This window comes from Carassius gibelio, chromosome B3 (genome assembly GCF_023724105.1).
Source record: "Carassius gibelio isolate Cgi1373 ecotype wild population from Czech Republic chromosome B3, carGib1.2-hapl.c, whole genome shotgun sequence".
NCBI classification, from domain to species: domain Eukaryota; kingdom Metazoa; phylum Chordata; class Actinopteri; order Cypriniformes; family Cyprinidae; genus Carassius; species Carassius gibelio.
Window position 1 is genome coordinate 51,833,304 of NC_068398.1, and position 18,764 is coordinate 51,852,067.

At 46.6% G+C, this 18,764-nt stretch overlaps 32 non-coding genes across 32 annotated transcripts; all 32 read right to left on the bottom strand.

Moving 5' to 3' along the window:
- Positions 1-365: 365 nt before the first annotated feature.
- On the bottom strand, positions 366-437 carry trnap-agg (transfer RNA proline (anticodon AGG)). The gene has a single exon. It is a non-coding gene; the product is annotated as a tRNA-Pro (tRNA).
- Positions 438-929: 492 nt separating this feature from the next.
- On the bottom strand, positions 930-1,001 carry trnaq-cug (transfer RNA glutamine (anticodon CUG)). The gene has a single exon. It is a non-coding gene; the product is annotated as a tRNA-Gln (tRNA).
- A 415-nt stretch (positions 1,002-1,416) lies between these two features.
- trnap-cgg (transfer RNA proline (anticodon CGG)) lies at positions 1,417-1,488 on the bottom strand. The gene has a single exon. It is a non-coding gene; the product is annotated as a tRNA-Pro (tRNA).
- A 389-nt stretch (positions 1,489-1,877) lies between these two features.
- On the bottom strand, positions 1,878-1,949 carry trnap-agg (transfer RNA proline (anticodon AGG)). Its single transcript has one exon. It is a non-coding gene; the product is annotated as a tRNA-Pro (tRNA).
- A 492-nt stretch (positions 1,950-2,441) lies between these two features.
- On the bottom strand, positions 2,442-2,513 carry trnaq-cug (transfer RNA glutamine (anticodon CUG)). Its single transcript has one exon. It is a non-coding gene; the product is annotated as a tRNA-Gln (tRNA).
- A 415-nt stretch (positions 2,514-2,928) lies between these two features.
- On the bottom strand, positions 2,929-3,000 carry trnap-cgg (transfer RNA proline (anticodon CGG)). Its single transcript has one exon. It is a non-coding gene; the product is annotated as a tRNA-Pro (tRNA).
- Positions 3,001-3,632: 632 nt separating this feature from the next.
- On the bottom strand, positions 3,633-3,704 carry trnap-cgg (transfer RNA proline (anticodon CGG)). Its single transcript has one exon. It is a non-coding gene; the product is annotated as a tRNA-Pro (tRNA).
- Positions 3,705-4,657: 953 nt separating this feature from the next.
- On the bottom strand, positions 4,658-4,729 carry trnaq-cug (transfer RNA glutamine (anticodon CUG)). Its single transcript has one exon. It is a non-coding gene; the product is annotated as a tRNA-Gln (tRNA).
- Positions 4,730-5,499: 770 nt separating this feature from the next.
- On the bottom strand, positions 5,500-5,571 carry trnaq-cug (transfer RNA glutamine (anticodon CUG)). Its single transcript has one exon. It is a non-coding gene; the product is annotated as a tRNA-Gln (tRNA).
- Positions 5,572-6,376: 805 nt separating this feature from the next.
- On the bottom strand, positions 6,377-6,448 carry trnap-cgg (transfer RNA proline (anticodon CGG)). The gene has a single exon. It is a non-coding gene; the product is annotated as a tRNA-Pro (tRNA).
- Positions 6,449-6,846: 398 nt separating this feature from the next.
- Positions 6,847-6,918, bottom strand: trnap-agg (transfer RNA proline (anticodon AGG)). Its single transcript has one exon. It is a non-coding gene; the product is annotated as a tRNA-Pro (tRNA).
- Positions 6,919-7,410: 492 nt separating this feature from the next.
- Positions 7,411-7,482, bottom strand: trnaq-cug (transfer RNA glutamine (anticodon CUG)). The gene has a single exon. It is a non-coding gene; the product is annotated as a tRNA-Gln (tRNA).
- Positions 7,483-7,897: 415 nt separating this feature from the next.
- trnap-cgg (transfer RNA proline (anticodon CGG)) lies at positions 7,898-7,969 on the bottom strand. The gene has a single exon. It is a non-coding gene; the product is annotated as a tRNA-Pro (tRNA).
- A 398-nt stretch (positions 7,970-8,367) lies between these two features.
- trnap-agg (transfer RNA proline (anticodon AGG)) lies at positions 8,368-8,439 on the bottom strand. The gene has a single exon. It is a non-coding gene; the product is annotated as a tRNA-Pro (tRNA).
- A 492-nt stretch (positions 8,440-8,931) lies between these two features.
- On the bottom strand, positions 8,932-9,003 carry trnaq-cug (transfer RNA glutamine (anticodon CUG)). The gene has a single exon. It is a non-coding gene; the product is annotated as a tRNA-Gln (tRNA).
- Positions 9,004-9,418: 415 nt separating this feature from the next.
- trnap-cgg (transfer RNA proline (anticodon CGG)) lies at positions 9,419-9,490 on the bottom strand. The gene has a single exon. It is a non-coding gene; the product is annotated as a tRNA-Pro (tRNA).
- Positions 9,491-9,888: 398 nt separating this feature from the next.
- On the bottom strand, positions 9,889-9,960 carry trnap-agg (transfer RNA proline (anticodon AGG)). Its single transcript has one exon. It is a non-coding gene; the product is annotated as a tRNA-Pro (tRNA).
- A 492-nt stretch (positions 9,961-10,452) lies between these two features.
- trnaq-cug (transfer RNA glutamine (anticodon CUG)) lies at positions 10,453-10,524 on the bottom strand. Its single transcript has one exon. It is a non-coding gene; the product is annotated as a tRNA-Gln (tRNA).
- A 415-nt stretch (positions 10,525-10,939) lies between these two features.
- On the bottom strand, positions 10,940-11,011 carry trnap-cgg (transfer RNA proline (anticodon CGG)). Its single transcript has one exon. It is a non-coding gene; the product is annotated as a tRNA-Pro (tRNA).
- Positions 11,012-11,409: 398 nt separating this feature from the next.
- Positions 11,410-11,481, bottom strand: trnap-agg (transfer RNA proline (anticodon AGG)). Its single transcript has one exon. It is a non-coding gene; the product is annotated as a tRNA-Pro (tRNA).
- Positions 11,482-11,973: 492 nt separating this feature from the next.
- On the bottom strand, positions 11,974-12,045 carry trnaq-cug (transfer RNA glutamine (anticodon CUG)). The gene has a single exon. It is a non-coding gene; the product is annotated as a tRNA-Gln (tRNA).
- A 415-nt stretch (positions 12,046-12,460) lies between these two features.
- On the bottom strand, positions 12,461-12,532 carry trnap-cgg (transfer RNA proline (anticodon CGG)). The gene has a single exon. It is a non-coding gene; the product is annotated as a tRNA-Pro (tRNA).
- Positions 12,533-12,921: 389 nt separating this feature from the next.
- Positions 12,922-12,993, bottom strand: trnap-cgg (transfer RNA proline (anticodon CGG)). Its single transcript has one exon. It is a non-coding gene; the product is annotated as a tRNA-Pro (tRNA).
- Positions 12,994-13,391: 398 nt separating this feature from the next.
- trnap-agg (transfer RNA proline (anticodon AGG)) lies at positions 13,392-13,463 on the bottom strand. Its single transcript has one exon. It is a non-coding gene; the product is annotated as a tRNA-Pro (tRNA).
- Positions 13,464-13,955: 492 nt separating this feature from the next.
- On the bottom strand, positions 13,956-14,027 carry trnaq-cug (transfer RNA glutamine (anticodon CUG)). Its single transcript has one exon. It is a non-coding gene; the product is annotated as a tRNA-Gln (tRNA).
- Positions 14,028-14,442: 415 nt separating this feature from the next.
- On the bottom strand, positions 14,443-14,514 carry trnap-cgg (transfer RNA proline (anticodon CGG)). The gene has a single exon. It is a non-coding gene; the product is annotated as a tRNA-Pro (tRNA).
- Positions 14,515-14,903: 389 nt separating this feature from the next.
- Positions 14,904-14,975, bottom strand: trnap-agg (transfer RNA proline (anticodon AGG)). Its single transcript has one exon. It is a non-coding gene; the product is annotated as a tRNA-Pro (tRNA).
- A 492-nt stretch (positions 14,976-15,467) lies between these two features.
- trnaq-cug (transfer RNA glutamine (anticodon CUG)) lies at positions 15,468-15,539 on the bottom strand. Its single transcript has one exon. It is a non-coding gene; the product is annotated as a tRNA-Gln (tRNA).
- Positions 15,540-15,954: 415 nt separating this feature from the next.
- trnap-cgg (transfer RNA proline (anticodon CGG)) lies at positions 15,955-16,026 on the bottom strand. The gene has a single exon. It is a non-coding gene; the product is annotated as a tRNA-Pro (tRNA).
- A 632-nt stretch (positions 16,027-16,658) lies between these two features.
- Positions 16,659-16,730, bottom strand: trnap-cgg (transfer RNA proline (anticodon CGG)). The gene has a single exon. It is a non-coding gene; the product is annotated as a tRNA-Pro (tRNA).
- A 953-nt stretch (positions 16,731-17,683) lies between these two features.
- On the bottom strand, positions 17,684-17,755 carry trnaq-cug (transfer RNA glutamine (anticodon CUG)). Its single transcript has one exon. It is a non-coding gene; the product is annotated as a tRNA-Gln (tRNA).
- A 770-nt stretch (positions 17,756-18,525) lies between these two features.
- On the bottom strand, positions 18,526-18,597 carry trnaq-cug (transfer RNA glutamine (anticodon CUG)). Its single transcript has one exon. It is a non-coding gene; the product is annotated as a tRNA-Gln (tRNA).
- Between the last annotated feature and the right edge of the window lie 167 nt (positions 18,598-18,764).

Below are 18,764 nucleotides of genomic sequence, written 5' to 3' on the forward strand. Positions count from 1 at the left end.
CTGCAAAGCGAGGTCTCTGGGATTTGAGCTTGGGCCCTCTCGCTCCCATACCAGCAATAAAACAAAAAAAACACACCCCATAACCGACAAGCCCTCAGATGCTCCTGCAACTAGCAAACGCAAGATGAAGGCTCACAGCGCCATGAAGCGATCCAAGAATGCTTGGGCTGCATTCCTAAACCAATGTTTAGAAAAATGTCAAGGCAAAGTTTAAACTGCAGATGAGGAACTAAGAAGAGCAGCGAGATGTGGGCATGAAAACATGCAGTCGCAGCTTTAGTCTACTTGACAGTGGCGTATGTTTGGCCCAAGAATGGCAGAATGGACTGAAACTGCTCTAGAAAAGAGGCTGCAAAGACAGAAGAGGGCTCGTCCAGGATTTGAACCCGGGACCTCTCGCACCCTAAGCGAGAATCATACCCCTAGACCAACGAGCCACAGGTTGCTGTTCGGTAAAGGCCAATTTGCTACGTATTTCACTCTGCTCGACGCTACGGTCGCTCTAACATCCTGCCTCTGTAGCTGACAAGGGCAGAATTAGAGCTCATGCACTGACCAGATTTCTGAGAAACTCCATTTTTACGTACCTGCTCTAGCTTGGCCTGCCATCGTAGATAAATGTTGATTAAAACATCAACGACAAAACACATAAGCTGAATTTAACAGCAGAAATCTACACCGTGGCACTGCCACACAAATCTTGCTGATGAGAAGCTGTCTGAGGTCTGTAATCCTGCTCCACAGAGGATCAGATGACATCTGTCTGCTCAATTTAGTTCCTGCTTAGTTTTATTTGAGTTCTAGATGGTTTGGAGGCCATGGTTAAAGGAGGCCAGTTTAGCAATACATTTAAAGACACACTGTCAGAGACAAAATTGTGACATAAGCCCAAGCTCCTCCATGCCAAACACTGCCAGACAGACTCTTGAAGGTTCCACCGAGATTTGAACTCGGATTGCTGGATTCAGAGTCCAGAGTGCTAACCGTTACACCATGGAACCAACAGTATCAGTTCATCTGTCTGAAGTGTAGAAAACACTCAAGGAGGCTCTGCGAAAAGCAACTAACCAGCAAGCATCAGAATGGTGTCTGAAAAGCATTCACGGCTCCACTCTGAGTAAACCCGGGATCGAACCAGGGACCTTTAAATCTTCAGTGTAACGCTCTCCGAACCTTGTAAACCAATATTGAGAAAAACATCAAAGCAAAGGACACGAGCCTCCAGTCAACCGCAAACGGCTACCCTGCATGGCAGCCAATCTGAGCCATCTCAGACACATTCACTTCTGTTGTACAAAGTTTAAATTGCAGATGAGGAACTGAGAACAGGGAGAAGTTGGCGTGAAAACATGCAGGTGTATTATTGGCCGAAAGAAGGCAGAACGGTCTGCTACTTTTCAGTAAGATGCTCAATGTGGGCTCGTCCGGGATTTGAACCCGGGACCTCTCACACCCGAAGCGAGAATCATACCCCTAGACCAACGAGCCACCATGTTCACAGATACTACTCAAAAAAAGGAGCTGCAAAGCGAGGTCTCTGGGATTTGAGCTTGGGCCCTCTCGCTCCCATACCAGCAATAAAACAAAAAAAACACACCCCATAACCGACAAGCCCTCAGATCTTCCTACAACTAGCAAACGCAAGATGAAGGCTCACAGCGCCGTGAAGCGATCCAAGAATGCTTGGGCTGCATTCCTAAACCAATGTTTAGAAAAATGTCAAGGGAAAGTTTAAACTGCAGATGAGGAACTAAGAAGAGCAGCGAGATGTGGGCATGAAAACATGCAGTCGCAGCTTTAGTCTACTTGACAGTGGCGTATGTTTGGCCCAAGAATGGCAGAATCTGCTCTAGAAAAGAGGCTGCAAAGACAGAAGAGGGCTCGTCCGGGATTTGAACCCGGGACCTCTCGCACCCTAAGCGAGAATCATACCCCTAGACCAACGAGCCACAGGTTGCTCTTCGGTAAAGGCCAATTTGCTACGTATTTCACTCTGCTCGACGCAACGGTCGCTCTAACATCCTGCCTCTGTAGCTGACAAGGGCAGAATTAGAGCTCATGCACTGACCAGATTTCTGAGAAACTCCATTTTTACGTACCTGCTCTAGCTTGGCCTGCCCTCGTAGATAAATGTTGATTAAAACATCAATGACAAAACACATAAGCTGAATTTAACAGCAGAAATCTACACCGTGGCACTGCCACACAAATCTTCCTGATGAGAAGCTGTCTGAGGTCTGTAATCCTGCTCCACAGAGGATCAGATGACATCTGTCTGCTCAATTTAGTTCCTGCTTAGTTTTATTTGAGTTCTAGATGGTTTGGAGGCCATGGTTAAAGGAGGCCAGTTTAGCAATACATTTAAAGACACACTGTCAGAGACAAAATTGTGACATAAGCCCAAGCTCCTCCATGCCAAACACTGCCAGACAGACTCTTGAAGGTTCCACCGAGATTTGAACTCGGATTGCTGGATTCAGAGTCCAGAGTGCTAACCGTTACACCATGGAACCAACAGTGTCAGTTCGTCTGTCTGAAGTGTAGAAAACACTCAAGGAGGCTCTGCGAAAAGCAACTAACCAGCAAGCATCAGAATGGTGTCTGAAAAGCATTCACGGCTCCACTCTGAGTAAACCCGGGATCGAACCAGGGACCTTTAAATCTTCAGTGTAACGCTCTCCGAACCTTGTAAACCAATATTGAGAAAAACATCAAAGCAAAGGACACGAGCCTCCAGTCAACCGCAAACGGCTACCCTGCATGGCAGCCAATCTGAGCCATCTCAGACACATTCACTTCTGTTGTACAAAGTTTAAATTGCAGATGAGGAACTGAGAACAGGGAGAAGTTGGCGTGAAAACATGCAGGTGTATTATTGGCCGAAAGAAGGCAGAACGGTCTGCTACTTTTCAGTAAGATGCTCAATGTGGGCTCGTCCGGGATTTGAACCCGGGACCTCTCGCACCCGAAGCGAGAATCATACCCCTAGACCAACGAGCCACCATGTTCCCAGATACTACTCAAAAAAAGGAGCTGCAAAGTGAGGTCTCTGGGATTTGAGCTTGGGCCCTCTCGCTCCCATACCAGCAATAAAACAAAAAAAAACCTGACAGTGGCGTATGTTTGGCCCAAGAATGGCAGAATGGACTGAAACTGCTCTAGAAAAGAGGCTGCAAAGACAGAAGAGGGCTCTTTAACAGCAGAAATCTACACCGTGGCACTGCCACACAAATCTTGCTGATGAGAAGCTGTCTGAGGTCTGTAATCCTGCTCCACAGAGGATCAGATGACATCTGTCTGCTCAATTTAGTTCCTGCTTAGTTTTATTTGAGTTCTAGATGGTTTGGAGGCCATGGTTAAAGGAGGCCAGTTTAGCAATACATTTAAAGACACACTGTCAGAGACAAAATTGTGACATAAGCCCAAGCTCCTCCATGCCAAACACTGCCAGACAGACTCTTGAAGGTTCCACCGAGATTTGAACTCGGATTGCTGGATTGCTGGATTGTACAAAGTTTAAATTGCAGATGAGGAACTGAGAACAGGGAGAAGTTGGCGTGAAAACATGCAGGTGTATTATTGGCCGAAAGAAGGCAGAACGGTCTGCTACTTTTCAGTAAGATGCTCAATGTGGGCTCGTCCGGGATTTGAACCCGGGACTTCTCGCACCCGAAGCGAGAATCATACCCCTAGACCAACGAGCCACCATGTTCCCAGATACTACTCAAAAAAAGGAGCTGCAAAGCGAGGTCTCTGGGATTTGAGCTTGGGCCCTCTCGCTCCCATACCAGCAATAAAACAAAAAAAACACACCCCATAACCGACAAGCCCTCAGATGCTCCTACAACTAGCAAACGCAAGATGAAGGCTCACAGCGCCGTGAAGCGATCCAAGAATGCTTGGGCTGCATTCCTAAACCAATGTTTAGAAAAATGTCAAGGCAAAGTTTAAACTGCAGATGAGGAACTAAGAAGAGCAGCGAGATGTGGGCATGAAAACATGCAGTCGCAGCTTTAGTCTACTTGACAGTGGCGTATGTTTGGCCCAAGAATGGCAGAATCTGCTCTAGAAAAGAGGCTGCAAAGACAGAAGAGGGCTTGTCCGGGATTTGAACACAGGACCTCTCGCACCCTAAGCGAGAATCATACCCCTAGACCAACGAGCCACAGGTTGCTCTTCGGTAAAGGCCAATTTGCTACGTATTTCACTCTGCTCGACGCTACGGTCGCTCTAACATCCTGCCTCTGTAGCTGACAAGGGCAGAATTAGAGCTCATGCACTGACCAGATTTCTGAGAAACTCCATTTTTACGTACCTGCTCTAGCTTGGCCTGCCCTCGTAGATAAATGTTGATTAAAACATCAATGACAAAACACATAAGCTGAATTTAACAGCAGAAATCTACACCGTGGCACTGCCACACAAATCTTGCTGATGAGAAGCTGTCTGAGGTCTGTAATCCTGCTCCACAGAGGATCAGATGACATCTGTCTGCTCAATTTAGTTCCTGCTTAGTTTTATTTGAGTTCTAGATGGTTTGGAGGCCATGGTTAAAGGAGGCCAGTTTAGCAATACATTTAAAGACACACTGTCAGAGACAAAATTGTGACATAAGCCCAAGCTCCTCCATGCCAAACACTGCCAGACAGACTCTTGAAGGTTCCACCGAGATTTGAACTCGGATTGCTGGATTCAGAGTCCAGAGTGCTAACCGTTACACCATGGAACCAACAGTGTCAGTTCGTCTGTCTGAAGTGTAGAAAACACTCAAGGAGGCTCTGCGAAAAGCAACTAACCAGCAAGCATCAGAATGGTGTCTGAAAAGCATTCACGGCTCCACTCTGAGTAAACCCGGGATCGAACCAGGGACCTTTAAATCTTCAGTGTAACGCTCTCCGAACCTTGTAAACCAATATTGAGAAAAACATCAAAGCAAAGGACACGAGCCTCCAGTCAACCGCAAACGGCTACCCTGCATGGCAGCCAATCTGAGCCATCTCAGACACATTCACTTCTGTTGTACAAAGTTTAAATTGCAGATGAGGAACTGAGAACAGGGAGAAGTAGGCGTGAAAACATGCAGGTGTATTATTGTACAAGGGCAGAATTAGAGCTCATGCACTGACCAGATTTCTGAGAAACTCCATTTTTACGTACCTGCTCTAGCTTGGCCTGCCCTCGTAGATAAATGTTGATTAAAACATCAACGACAAAACACATAAGCTGAATTTAACAGCAGAAATCTACACCGTGGCACTGCCACACAAATCTTGCTGATGAGAAGCTGTCTGAGGTCTGTAATCCTGCTCCACAGAGGATCAGATGACATCTGTCTGCTCAATTTAGTTCCTGCTTAGTTTTATTTGAGTTCTAGATGGTTTGGAGGCCATGGTTAAAGGAGGCCAGTTTAGCAATACATTTAAAGACACACTGTCAGAGACAAAATTGTGACATAAGCCCAAGCTCCTCCATGCCAAACACTGCCAGACAGACTCTTGAAGGTTCCACCGAGATTTGAACTCAGATTGCTGGATTCAGAGTCCAGAGTGCTAACCGTTACACCATGGAACCAACAGTGTCAGTTCGTCTGTCTGAAGTGTAGAAAACACTCAAGGAGGCTCTGCGAAAAGCAACTAACCAGCAAGCATCAGAATGGTGTCTGAAAAGAACACGACCAGACACAGGACCAGTTTCTTCCCTCAGGCAATCCATCTTATGAACAGCTTATAATAACGGCGGACACACTACACTTTATATTTATATACACACACACACTTTATTTATCTAACACACATACTTAGTATACACTTAAATTTTGCACACAATATATATGTACATACATAACTTCATTTTGTAATATACTTGCCTACAATTTTCATTTATATATTGTTATTCACTATCTACTTATTTGTATTTTTTATTCTTTTATTATGTGTTTTATGTTCTGTCGCTGTCATTCTGTTGTACTGCGGAGCTTCTGTCACGAAAACAAATTCCTCGTATGTGTACATACCTGGCAATAAAGCTCATTCTGATTCTGATTCTGATTCTGAAAAGCATTCACGGCTCCACTCTGAGTAAACCCGGGATCGAACCAGGGACCTTTAAATCTTCAGTGTAACGCTCTCCGAACCTTGTAAACCAATATTGAGAAAAACATCAAAGCAAAGGACACGAGCCTCCAGTCAACCGCAAACGGCTACCCTGCATGGCAGCCAATCTGAGCCATCTCAGACACATTCACTTCTGTTGTACAAAGTTTAAATTGCAGATGTGGAACTGAGAGCAGGGAGAAGTTGGCGTGAAAACATGCAGGTGTATTATTGGCCGAAAGAAGGCAGAACGGTCTGCTACTTTTCAGTAAGATGCTCAATGTGGGCTCGTCCGGGATTTGAACCCGGGACCTCTCGCACCCGAAGCGAGAATCATACCCCTAGACCAACGAGCCACCATGTTCCCAGATACTACTCAAAAAAAGGAGCTGCAAAGCGAGGTCTCTGGGATTTGAGCTTGGGCCCTCTCGCTCCCATACCAGCAATAAAACAAAAAAAACACACCCCATAACCGACAAGCCCTCAGATGCTCCTGCAACTAGCAAACGCAAGATGAAGGCTCACAGCGCCGTGAAGCGATCCAAGAATGCTTGGGCTGCATTCCTAAACCAATGTTTAGAAAAATGTCAAGGCAAAGTTTAAACTGCAGATGAGGAACTAAGAAGAGCAGCGAGATGTGGGCATGAAAACATGCAGTCGCAGCTTTAGTCTACTTGACAGTGGCGTATGTTTGGCCCAAGAATGGCAGAATGGACTGAAACTGCTCTAGAAAAGAGGCTGCAAAGACAGAAGAGGGCTCGTCCGGGATTTGAACCCGGGACCTTTCGCACCCTAAGCGAGAATCATACCCCTAGACCAACGAGCCACAGGTTGCTGTTCGGTAAAGGCCAATTTGCTACGTATTTCACTCTGCTCGACGCTACGGTCGCTCTAACATCCTGCCTCTGTAGCTGACAAGGGCAGAATTAGAGCTCATGCACTGACCAGATTTCTGAGAAACTCCATTTTTACGTACCTGCTCTAGCTTGGCCTGCCATCGTAGATAAATGTTGATTAAAACATCAACGACAAAACACATAAGCTGAATTTAACAGCAGAAATCTACACCGTGGCACTGCCACACAAATCTTGCTGATGAGAAGCTGTCTGAGGTCTGTAATCCTGCTCCACAGAGGATCAGATGACATCTGTCTGCTCAATTTAGTTCCTGCTTAGTTTTATTTGAGTTCTAGATGGTTTGGAGGCCATGGTTAAAGGAGGCCAGTTTAGCAATACATTTAAAGACACACTGTCAGAGACAAAATTGTGACATAAGCCCAAGCTCCTCCATGCCAAACACTGCCAGACAGACTCTTGAAGGTTCCACCGAGATTTGAACTCGGATTGCTGGATTCAGAGTCCAGAGTGCTAACCGTTACACCATGGAACCAACAGTGTCAGTTCGTCTGTCTGAAGTGTAGAAAACACTCAAGGAGGCTCTGCGAAAAGCAACTAACCAGCAAGCATCAGAATGGTGTCTGAAAAGCATTCACGGCTCCACTCTGAGTAAACCCGGGATCGAACCAGGGACCTTTAAATCTTCAGTGTAACGCTCTCCGAACCTTGTAAACCAATATTGAGAAAAACATCAAAGCAAAGGACACGAGCCTCCAGTCAACCGCAAACGGCTACCCTGCATGGCAGCCAATCTGAGCCATCTCAGACACATTCACTTCTGTTGTACAAAGTTTAAATTGCAGATGAGGAACTGAGAGCAGGGAGAAGTTGGCGTGAAAACATGCAGGTGTATTATTGGCCGAAAGAAGGCAGAACGGTCTGCTACTTTTCAGTAAGATGCTCAATGTGGGCTCGTCCGGGATTTGAACCCGGGACCTCTCGCACCCGAAGCGAGAATCATACCCCTAGACCAACGAGCCACCATGTTCCCAGATACTACTCAAAAAAAGGAGCTGCAAAGCGAGGTCTCTGGGATTTGAGCTTGGGCCCTCTCGCTCCCATACCAGCAATAAAACAAAAAAAACACACCCCATAACCGACAAGCCCTCAGATGCTCCTGCAACTAGCAAACGCAAGATGAAGGCTCACAGCGCCGTGAAGCGATCCAAGAATGCTTGGGCTGCATTCCTAAACCAATGTTTAGAAAAATGTCAAGGCAAAGTTTAAACTGCAGATGAGGAACTAAGAAGAGCAGCGAGATGTGGGCATGAAAACATGCAGTCGCAGCTTTAGTCTACTTGACAGTGGCGTATGTTTGGCCCAAGAATGGCAGAATGGACTGAAACTGCTCTAGAAAAGAGGCTGCAAAGACAGAAGAGGGCTCGTCCGGGATTTGAACCCGGGACCTCTCGCACCCTAAGCGAGAATCATACCCCTAGACCAACGAGCTACAGGTTGCTGTTCGGTAAAGGCCAATTTGCTACGTATTTCACTCTGCTCGACGCTACGGTCGCTCTAACATCCTGCCTCTGTAGCTGACAAGGGCAGAATTAGAGCTCATGCACTGACCAGATTTCTGAGAAACTCCATTTTTACGTACCTGCTCTAGCTTGGCCTGCCATCGTAGATAAATGTTGATTAAAACATCAACGACAAAACACATAAGCTGAATTTAACAGCAGAAATCTACACCGTGGCACTGCCACACAAATCTTGCTGATGAGAAGCTGTCTGAGGTCTGTAATCCTGCTCCACAGAGGATCAGATGACATCTGTCTGCTCAATTTAGTTCCTGCTTAGTTTTATTTGAGTTCTAGATGGTTTGGAGGCCATGGTTAAAGGAGGCCAGTTTAGCAATACATTTAAAGACACACTGTCAGAGACAAAATTGTGACATAAGCCCAAGCTCCTCCATGCCAAACACTGCCAGACAGACTCTTGAAGGTTCCACCGAGATTTGAACTCGGATTGCTGGATTCAGAGTCCAGAGTGCTAACCGTTACACCATGGAACCAACAGTGTCAGTTCGTCTGTCTGAAGTGTAGAAAACACTCAAGGAGGCTCTGCGAAAAGCAACTAACCAGCAAGCATCAGAATGGTGTCTGAAAAGCATTCACGGCTCCACTCTGAGTAAACCCGGGATCGAACCAGGGACCTTTAAATCTTCAGTGTAACGCTCTCCGAACCTTGTAAACCAATATTGAGAAAAACATCAAAGCAAAGGACACGAGCCTCCAGTCAACCGCAAACGGCTACCCTGCATGGCAGCCAATCTGAGCCATCTCAGACACATTCACTTCTGTTGTACAAAGTTTAAATTGCAGATGAGGAACTGAGAACAGGGAGAAGTTGGCGTGAAAACATGCAGGTGTATTATTGGCCAAAAGAAGGCAGAACGGTCTGCTACTTTTCAGTAAGATGCCCAATGTGGGCTCGTCCGGGATTTGAACCCGGGACCTCTCGCACCCGAAGCGAGAATCATACCCCTAGACCAACGAGCCACCATGTTCCCAGATACTACTCAAAAAAAGGAGCTGCAAAGCGAGGTCTCTGGGATTTGAGCTTGGGCCCTCTCGCTCCCATACCAGCAATAAAACAAAAAAAACACACCCCATAACCGACAAGCCCTCAGATGCTCCTGCAACTAGCAAACGCAAGATGAAGGCTCACAGCGCCGTGAAGCGATCCAAGAATGCTTGGGCTGCATTCCTAAACCAATGTTTAGAAAAATGTCAAGGCAAAGTTTAAACTGCAGATGAGGAACTAAGAAGAGCAGCGAGATGTGGGCATGAAAACATGCAGTCGCAGCTTTAGTCTACTTGACAGTGGCGTATGTTTGGCCCAAGAATGGCAGAATGGACTGAAACTGCTCTAGAAAAGAGGCTGCAAAGACAGAAGAGGGCTCGTCCGGGATTTGAACCCGGGACCTCTCGCACCCTAAGCGAGAATCATACCCCTAGACCAACGAGCCACAGGTTGCTGTTCGGTAAAGGCCAATTTGCTACGTATTTCACTCTGCTCGACGCTACGGTCGCTCTAACATCCTGCCTCTGTAGCTGACAAGGGCAGAATTAGAGCTCATGCACTGACCAGATTTCTGAGAAACTCCATTTTTACGTACCTGCTCTAGCTTGGCCTGCCATCGTAGATAAATGTTGATTAAAACATCAACGACAAAACACATAAGCTGAATTTAACAGCAGAAATCTACACCGTGGCACTGCCACACAAATCTTGCTGATGAGAAGCTGTCTGAGGTCTGTAATCCTGCTCCACAGAGGATCAGATGACATCTGTCTGCTCAATTTAGTTCCTGCTTAGTTTTATTTGAGTTCTAGATGGTTTGGAGGCCATGGTTAAAGGAGGCCAGTTTAGCAATACATTTAAAGACACACTGTCAGAGACAAAATTGTGACATAAGCCCAAGCTCCTCCATGCCAAACACTGCCAGACAGACTCTTGAAGGTTCCACCGAGATTTGAACTCGGATTGCTGGATTCAGAGTCCAGAGTGCTAACCGTTACACCATGGAACCAACAGTGTCAGTTCGTCTGTCTGAAGTGTAGAAAACACTCAAGGAGGCTCTGCGAAAAGCAACTAACCAGCAAGCATCAGAATGGTGTCTGAAAAGCATTCACGGCTCCACTCTGAGTAAACCCGGGATCGAACCAGGGACCTTTAAATCTTCAGTGTAACGCTCTCCGAACCTTGTAAACCAATATTGAGAAAAACATCAAAGCAAAGGACACGAGCCTCCAGTCAACCGCAAACGGCTACCCTGCATGGCAGCCAATCTGAGCCATCTCAGACACATTCACTTCTGTTGTACAAAGTTTAAATTGCAGATGAGGAACTAAGAGCAGGGAGAAGTTGGCGTGAAAACATGCAGGTGTATTATTGGCCGAAAGAAGGCAGAACGGTCTGCTACTTTTCAGTAAGATGCTCAATGTGGGCTCGTCCGGGATTTGAACCCGGGACCTCTCACACCCGAAGCGAGAATCATACCCCTAGACCAACGAGCCACCATGTTCCCAGATACTACTCAAAAAAAGGAGCTGCAAAGCGAGGTCTCTGGGATTTGAGCTTGGGCCCTCTCGCTCCCATACCAGCAATAAAACAAAAAAAACACACCCCATAACCGACAAGCCCTCAGATGCTCCTGCAACTAGCAAACGCAAGATGAAGGCTCACAGCGCCGTGAAGCGATCCAAGAATGCTTGGGCTGCATTCCTAAACCAATGTTTAGAAAAATGTCAAGTTAAAGTTTAAACTGCAGATGAGGAACTAAGAAGAGCAGCGAGATGTGGGCATGAAAACATGCAGTCGCAGCTTTAGTCTACTTGACAGTGGCGTATGTTTGGCCCAAGAATGGCAGAATGGACTGAAACTGCTCTAGAAATGAGGCTGCAAAGACAGAAGAGGGCTCGTCCGGGATTTGAACCCGGGACCTCTCGCACCCTAAGCGAGAATCATACCCCTAGACCAACGAGCCACAGGTTGCTGTTCGGTAAAGGCCAATTTGCTACGTATTTCACTCTGCTCGACGCTACGGTCGCTCTAACATCCTGCCTCTGCAGCTGACAAGGGCAGAATTACAGCTCATGCACTGACCAGATTTCTGAGAAACTCCATTTTTACGTACCTGCTCTAGCTTGGCCTGCCCTCGTAGATAAATGTTGATTAAAACATCAACGACAAAACACATAAGCTGAATTTAACAGCAGAAATCTACACCGTGGCACTGCCACACAAATCTTGCTGATGAGAAGCTGTCTGAGGTCTGTAATCCTGCTCCACAGAGGATCAGATGACATCTGTCTGCTCAATTTAGTTCCTGCTTAGTTTTATTTGAGTTCTAGATGGTTTGGAGGCCATGGTTAAAGGAGGCCAGTTTAGCAATACATTTAAAGACACACTGTCAGAGACAAAATTGTGACATAAGCCCAAGCTCCTCCATGCCAAACACTGCCAGACAGACTCTTGAAGGTTCCACCGAGATTTGAACTCGGATTGCTGGATTCAGAGTCCAGAGTGCTAACCGTTACACCATGGAACCAACAGTGTCAGTTCGTCTGTCTGAAGTGTAGAAAACACTCAAGGAGGCTCTGCGAAAAGCAACTAACCAGCAAGCATCAGAATGGTGTCTGAAAAGCATTCACGGCTCCACTCTGAGTAAACCCGGGATCGAACCAGGGACCTTTAAATCTTCAGTGTAACGCTCTCCGAACCTTGTAAACCAATATTGAGAAAAACATCAAAGCAAAGGACACGAGCCTCCAGTCAACCGCAAACGGCTACCCTGCATGGCAGCCAATCTGAGCCATCTCAGACACATTCACTTCTGTTGTACAAAGTTTAAATTGCAGATGAGGAACTGAGAACAGGGAGAAGTTGGCGTGAAAACATGCAGGTGTATTATTGGCCGAAAGAAGGCAGAACGGTCTGCTACTTTTCAGTAAGATGCCCAATGTGGGCTCGTCCGGGATTTGAACTCGGGACCTCTCGCACCCGAAGCGAGAATCATACCCCTAGACCAACGAGCCACCATGTTCCCAGATACTACTCAAAAAAAGGAGCTGCAAAGCGAGGTCTCTGGGATTTGAGCTTGGGCCCTCTCGCTCCCATACCAGCAATAAAACAAAAAAAACACACCCCAAAACCGACAAGCCCTCAGATGCTCCTGCAACTAGCAAACGCAAGATGAAGGCTGACAGCGCCGTGAAGCGATCCAAGAATGCTTGGGCTGCATTCCTAAACCAATGTTTAGAAAAATGTCAAGTTAAAGTTTAAACTGCAGATGAGGAACTAAGAAGAGCAGCGAGATGTGGGCATGAAAACATGCAGTCGCAGCTTTAGTCTACTTGACAGTGGCGTATGTTTGGCCCAAGAATGGCAGAATCTGCTCTAGAAAAGAGGCTGCAAAGACAGAAGAGGGCTCGTCCGGGATTTGAACCCGGGACCTCTCGCACCCGAAGCGAGAATCATACCCCTAGACCAACGAGCCACCATGTTTCCAGATACTACTCAAAAAAAGGAGCTGCAAAGCGAGGTCTCTGGGATTTGAGCTTGGGCCCTCTCGCTCCCATACCAGCAATAAAACAAAAAAAACACACCCCATAACCGACAAGCCCTCAGATGCTCCTGCAACTAGCAAACGCAAGATGAAGGCTCACAGCGCCGTGAAGCGATCCAAGAATGCTTGGGCTGCATTCCTAAACCAATGTTTAGAAAAATGTCAAGGCAAAGTTTAAACTGCAGATGAGGAACTAAGAAGAGCAGCGAGATGTGGGCATGAAAACATGCAGTCGCAGCTTTAGTCTACTTGACAGTGGCGTATGTTTGGCCCAAGAATGGCAGAATGGACTGAAACTGCTCTAGAAAAGAGGCTGCAAAGACAGAAGAGGGCTCGTCCAGGATTTGAACCCGGGACCTCTCGCACCCTAAGCGAGAATCATACCCCTAGACCAACGAGCCACAGGTTGCTGTTCGGTAAAGGCCAATTTGCTACGTATTTCACTCTGCTCGACGCTACGGTCGCTCTAACATCCTGCCTCTGTAGCTGACAAGGGCAGAATTAGAGCTCATGCACTGACCAGATTTCTGAGAAACTCCATTTTTACGTACCTGCTCTAGCTTGGCCTGCCATCGTAGATAAATGTTGATTAAAACATCAACGACAAAACACATAAGCTGAATTTAACAGCAGAAATCTACACCGTGGCACTGCCACACAAATCTTGCTGATGAGAAGCTGTCTTAGGTCTGTAATCCTGCTCCACAGAGGATCAGATGACATCTGTCTGCTCAATTTAGTTCCTGCTTAGTTTTATTTGAGTTCTAGATGGTTTGGAGGCCATGGTTAAAGGAGGCCAGTTTAGCAATACATTTAAAGACACACTGTCAGAGACAAAATTGTGACATAAGCCCAAGCTCCTCCATGCCAAACACTGCCAGACAGACTCTTGAAGGTTCCACCGAGATTTGAACTCGGATTGCTGGATTCAGAGTCCAGAGTGCTAACCGTTACACCATGGAACCAACAGTATCAGTTCATCTGTCTGAAGTGTAGAAAACACTCAAGGAGGCTCTGCGAAAAGCAACTAACCAGCAAGCATCAGAATGGTGTCTGAAAAGCATTCACGGCTCCACTCTGAGTAAACCCGGGATCGAACCAGGGACCTTTAAATCTTCAGTGTAACGCTCTCCGAACCTTGTAAACCAATATTGAGAAAAACATCAAAGCAAAGGACACGAGCCTCCAGTCAACCGCAAACGGCTACCCTGCATGGCAGCCAATCTGAGCCATCTCAGACACATTCACTTCTGTTGTACAAAGTTTAAATTGCAGATGAGGAACTGAGAACAGGGAGAAGTTGGCGTGAAAACATGCAGGTGTATTATTGGCCGAAAGAAGGCAGAACGGTCTGCTACTTTTCAGTAAGATGCTCAATGTGGGCTCGTCCGGGATTTGAACCCGGGACCTCTCACACCCGAAGCGAGAATCATACCCCTAGACCAACGAGCCACCATGTTCACAGATACTACTCAAAAAAAGGAGCTGCAAAGCGAGGTCTCTGGGATTTGAGCTTGGGCCCTCTCGCTCCCATACCAGCAATAAAACAAAAAAAACACACCCCATAACCGACAAGCCCTCAGATCTTCCTACAACTAGCAAACGCAAGATGAAGGCTCACAGCGCCGTGAAGCGATCCAAGAATGCTTGGGCTGCATTCCTAAACCAATGTTTAGAAAAATGTCAAGGCAAAGTTTAAACTGCAGATGAGGAACTAAGAAGAGCAGCGAGATGTGGGCATGAAAACATGCAGTCGCAGCTTTAGTCTACTTGACAGTGGCGTATGTTTGGCCCAAGAATGGCAGAATCTGCTCTAGAAAAGAGGCTGCAAAGACAGAAGAGGGCTCGTCCGGGATTTGAACCCGGGACCTCTCGCACCCTAAGCGAGAATCATACCCCTAGACCAACGAGCCACAGGTTGCTCTTCGGTAAAGGCCAATTTGCTACGTATTTCACTCTGCTCGACGCTACGGTCGCTCTAACATCCTGCCTCTGTAGCTGACAAGGGCAGAATTAGAGCTCATGCACTGACCAGATTTCTGAGAAACTCCATTTTTACGTACCTGCTCTAGCTTGGCCTGCCCTCGTAGATAAATGTTGATTAAAACATCAATGACAAAACACATAAGCTGAATTTAACAGCAGAAATCTACACCGTGGCACTGCCACACAAATCTTCCTGATGAGAAGCTGTCTGAGGTCTGTAATCCTGCTCCACAGAGGATCAGATGACATCTGTCTGCTCAATTTAGTTCCTGCTTAGTTTTATTTGAGTTCTAGATGGTTTGGAGGCCATGGTTAAAGGAGGCCAGTTTAGCAATACATTTAAAGACACACTGTCAGAGACAAAATTGTGACATAAGCCCAAGCTCCTCCATGCCAAACACTGCCAGACAGACTCTTGAAGGTTCCACCGAGATTTGAACTCGGATTGCTGGATTCAGAGTCCAGAGTGCTAACCGTTACACCATGGAACCAACAGTGTCAGTTCGTCTGTCTGAAGTGTAGAAAACACTCAAGGAGGCTCTGCGAAAAGCAACTAACCAGCAAGCATCAGAATGGTGTCTGAAAAGCATTCACGGCTCCACTCTGAGTAAACCCGGGATCGAACCAGGGACCTTTAAATCTTCAGTGTAACGCTCTCCGAACCTTGTAAACCAATATTGAGAAAAACATCAAAGCAAAGGACACGAGCCTCCAGTCAACCGCAAACGGCTACCCTGCATGGCAGCCAATCTGAGCCATCTCAGACACATTCACTTCTGTTGTACAAAGTTTAAATTGCAGATGAGGAACTGAGAACAGGGAGAAGTTGGCGTGAAAACATGCAGGTGTATTATTGGCCGAAAGAAGGCAGAACGGTCTGCTACTTTTCAGTAAGATGCTCAATGTGGGCTCGTCCGGGATTTGAACCCGGGACCTCTCGCACCCGAAGCGAGAATCATACCCCTAGACCAACGAGCCACCATGTTCCCAGATACTACTCAAAAAAAGGAGCTGCAAAGTGAGGTCTCTGGGATTTGAGCTTGGGCCCTCTCGCTCCCATACCAGCAATAAAACAAAAAAAAACCTGACAGTGGCGTATGTTTGGCCCAAGAATGGCAGAATGGACTGAAACTGCTCTAGAAAAGAGGCTGCAAAGACAGAAGAGGGCTCTTTAACAGCAGAAATCTACACCGTGGCACTGCCACACAAATCTTGCTGATGAGAAGCTGTCTGAGGTCTGTAATCCTGCTCCACAGAGGATCAGATGACATCTGTCTGCTCAATTTAGTTCCTGCTTAGTTTTATTTGAGTTCTAGATGGTTTGGAGGCCATGGTTAAAGGAGGCCAGTTTAGCAATACATTTAAAGACACACTGTCAGAGACAAAATTGTGACATAAGCCCAAGCTCCTCCATGCCAAACACTGCCAGACAGACTCTTGAAGGTTCCACCGAGATTTGAACTCGGATTGCTGGATTGCTGGATTGTACAAAGTTTAAATTGCAGATGAGGAACTGAGAACAGGGAGAAGTTGGCGTGAAAACATGCAGCTGTATTATTGGCCGAAAGAAGGCAGAACGGTCTGCTACTTTTCAGTAAGATGCTCAATGTGGGCTCGTCCGGGATTTGAACCCGGGACCTCTCGCACCCGAAGCGAGAATCATACCCCTAGACCAACGAGCCACCATGTTCCCAGATACTACTCAAATAAAGGAGCTGCAAAGCGAGGTCTCTGGGATTTGAGCTTGGGCCCTCTCGCTCCCATACCAGCAATAAAACAAAAAAAACACACCCCATAACCGACAAGCCCTCAGATGCTCCTACAACTAGCAAACGCAAGATGAAGGCTCACAGCGCCGTGAAGCGATCCAAGAATGCTTGGGCTGCATTCCTAAACCAATGTTTAGAAAAATGTCAAGGCAAAGTTTAAACTGCAGATGAGGAACTAAGAAGAGCAGCGAGATGTGGGCATGAAAACATGCAGTCGCAGCTTTAGTCTACTTGACAGTGGCGTATGTTTGGCCCAAGAATGGCAGAATCTGCTCTAGAAAAGAGGCTGCAAAGACAGAAGAGGGCTTGTCCGGGATTTGAACACAGGACCTCTCGCACCCTAAGCGAGAATCATACCCCTAGACCAACGAGCCACAGGTTGCTCTTCGGTAAAGGCCAATTTGCTACGTATTTCACTCTGCTCGACGCTACGGTCGCTCTAACATCCTGCCTCTGTAGCTGACAAGGGCAGAATTAGAGCTCATGCACTGACCAGATTTCTGAGAAACTCCATTTTTACGTACCTGCTCTAGCTTGGCCTGCCCTCGTAGATAAATGTTGATTAAAACATCAATGACAAAACACATAAGCTGAATTTAACAGCAGAAATCTACACCGTGGCACTGCCACACAAATCTTGCTGATGAGAAGCTGTCTGAGGTCTGTAATCCTGCTCCACAGAGGATCAGATGACATCTGTCTGCTCAATTTAGTTCCTGCTTAGTTTTATTTGAGTTCTAGATGGTTTGGAGGCCATGGTTAAAGGAGGCCAGTTTAGCAATACATTTAAAGACACACTGTCAGAGACAAAATTGTGACATAAGCCCAAGCTCCTCCATGCCAAACACTGCCAGACAGACTCTTGAAGGTTCCACCGAGATTTGAACTCGGATTGCTGGATTCAGAGTCCAGAGTGCTAACCGTTACACCATGGAACCAACAGTGTCAGTTCGTCTGTCTGAAGTGTAGAAAACACTCAAGGAGGCTCTGCGAAAAGCAACTAACCAGCAAGCATCAGAATGGTGTCTGAAAAGCATTCACGGCTCCACTCTGAGTAAACCCGGGATCGAACCAGGGACCTTTAAATCTTCAGTGTAACGCTCTCCGAACCTTGTAAACCAATATTGAGAAAAACATCAAAGCAAAGGACACGAGCCTCCAGTCAACCGCAAACGGCTACCCTGCATGGCAGCCAATCTGAGCCATCTCAGACACATTCACTTCTGTTGTACAAAGTTTAAATTGCAGATGAGGAACTGAGAACAGGGAGAAGTAGGCGTGAAAACATGCAGGTGTATTATTGTACAAGGGCAGAATTAGAGCTCATGCACTGACCAGATTTCTGAGAAACTCCATTTTTACGTACCTGCTCTAGCTTGGCCTGCCCTCGTAGATAAATGTTGATTAAAACATCAACGACAAAACACATAAGCTGAATTTAACAGCAGAAATCTACACCGTGGCACTGCCACACAAATCTTGCTGATGAGAAGCTGTCTGAGGTCTGTAATCCTGCTCCACAGAGGATCAGATGACATCTGTCTGCTCAATTTAGTTCCTGCTTAGTTTTATTTGAGTTCTAGATGGTTTGGAGGCCATGGTTAAAGGAGGCCAGTTTAGCAATACATTTAAAGACACACTGTCAGAGACAAAATTGTGACATAAGCCCAAGCTCCTCCATGCCAAACACTGCCAGACAGACTCTTGAAGGTTCCACCGAGATTTGAACTCAGATTGCTGGATTCAGAGTCCAGAGTGCTAACCGTTACACCATGGAACCAACAGTGTCAGTTCGTCTGTCTGAAGTGTAGAAAACACTCAAGGAGGCTCTGCGAAAAGCAACTAACCAGCAAGCATCAGAATGGTGTCTGAAAAGCATTCACGGCTCCACTCTGAGTAAACCCGGGATCGAACCAGGGACCTTTAAATCTTCAGTGTAACGCTCTC